The sequence below is a fragment of the Charadrius vociferus genome, unplaced genomic scaffold, assembly GCF_000708025.1.
Source record: "Charadrius vociferus isolate BGI_N301 unplaced genomic scaffold, ASM70802v2 scaffold894, whole genome shotgun sequence".
Lineage (NCBI taxonomy): Eukaryota > Metazoa > Chordata > Aves > Charadriiformes > Charadriidae > Charadrius > Charadrius vociferus.
Window position 1 is genome coordinate 60,784 of NW_009647843.1, and position 2,142 is coordinate 62,925.

The following is a 2,142-nucleotide window of genomic DNA, read 5'->3' on the forward strand; positions in this document are numbered from 1 at the left end:
GGGCAGCTGTAATTCCGCATCCCAATAATAATAATAAAAAAAAAAAAGACACCAAAAAACCCCTCAAAAACCAACAAAAAAACCCCCAAAACTGTAATTTCGGCGCCGAAATCGCCCGTGGGAGGGGGTGTGGTGGTGGTCTTCGTGGTGGCACCTCCGTAACTTTCTCCTCCCCTCCCCCCTTCGCCAGCTTAATAGGGATTAAGGGGTGAATTAGGGGGGGGTGGGACCTCTTTGAGGGACCATCTGAGGTGGCTTCACCTCCAGAAGGTCCAGGAGGTGGTGGTGGTGGGGGAGGAGGAAGCTGAGAAGCTCTAGGGGTGGACCTCTCGCCAACCGCCCCTCCCCGCCTGCGGAAGAGGGGAATTCCCCTCAAAACGGCCCTTTCTCCCCCAAAAAAACCCCATCGACCCAACCGGGAGGTTCAAGGAGAAGGAATGCGTTTTTTTCGGGGCTTTTTTTGGCATTTGGAGGGGGGTTTTGGGGAAAAAACGGGAGGAAAAAGGACTTTGCACGGCACGCGGCCCCCAAAGCCTCGGGGTGCCCTCCATCGCAGAAGGGTTTTGGCCAAGAATTGGGTGAAAAATGGGCGAAAATGGGGTTTTTTAACTTCTTTTACCAAAAATCCTCACGGCCACGTTGCTCGCAGCAGAGTTTTGGCCGAGAATTGGGTGGGAAAAGGGTGAAAATGGGGTTTTTTAACTTCTTTTACCCAAAATCCTCATGGCCACGTTGTTCGTAGCATGTTTTTGGCCCAGAATTGGGTGGAAAAGGGGTGAAAATGGGTTTTTTTTAGCTGCACACACCAAAAATCCTCACGGCCACGTTGCTCACAGCAGAGTTTTGGCCAAGAATTGGGTGGGAAAAGGGTGAAAATGGGTTTTTTTAGCTGCACACACCAAAAATCCTCATTGTCTCTTGCTTTGCAGTAAGGTTTTGGCCAAAAATTGGGGAGAAAACAGGAGAAAATGGGGTTTTTGCCGCACATACAAAAAAAAATCCCCCGCCCCTTCACTTTGCAGTAGGGTTTTGGGTGAGGATTGGGTGGAAAAAGGGTGAAAATGGGGGTTTTTAGCCACTTGCACCAAAAATCCTCATGGCCACATTGCTCACAGCATATTTCTGGCCCAGAATTGGGTGGAAAAAGGGTGAAAATGGGGTTTTTTAGCCAAACACAGCAAAAAAGTCCCTCATCCCGTCACTTTCCAGTAGAGTTTTGGGTGAGGATTGGGTGGAAAAAGGGAGAAAATGGGTTTTTTTAGCTGCACACACCAAAAATCCTCACGGCCACGTTGCTCACAGCGCGGTTTTGGCTGAGGATTGGGTGGAAAAAGGGTGAAAATGGGTTTTTTTTTAGTTTTTTCCACTAAAAAAATCCTGCACCCCTCCACTTTGCAGTGGGGTTTTGGCTGAGGATTGGGTGGAAAAAGGGTGAAAATGGTTTTTTTTAGCAGCCGACGCCAAAAAAATCCCGCTTCCCTTTGCTTTCCAGCAATATTTTGGCCGAGGATTGGGTTAAAAAAGGGTGAAAATGGGGGGTTTTTTTTGCTGCTTTCGTCAAAACCTTTCACGTCCCGTCCTCAGGGCGGATTTTTGGCCGAGGATCGGGTAGAAAATGGGTGGGAAATGGGTGAAAATGGTGAGTTTTTTTGCTGTGTGCACCAAAAACTCCTCGTGGGATGGGGGGGGGGTTCGGAGAGGGGCCGGGAAGGGCGGGAAGGGGGTCTCCAGCGCCCACCCCCCATCTCACCCCCCTTTTTTATTTTTTTTTCCACGAAGATTCGAGGAATAAAACGAACCGCCGCCCGTTTCCATCGGCTGGGAAAAAAAAAAAAAAAACCCACCCCGTTTTCCCTCGAAATCAGTCCGTTTTCATAGGTGCGTCCTCTCAAATGCCAATCAAATGTCCAAAAAACACCATTTTCCACTGAAATCAGCTCATTTTCCATCAGTATATCACCCCAAATTCCCATCAAGCATCAAAAAACACCATTTTCCCCTAAAAATCAGCCATTTTCCATCGCTCCATCACCCCAAATTCCCATCCAGCATCAAAAAACACCATTTTCCCCTAAATTAATCCCATTTTCCATCGCTCCATCACCCCAAATTCCCATCAAGCATCAAAAAACCACCATTTTC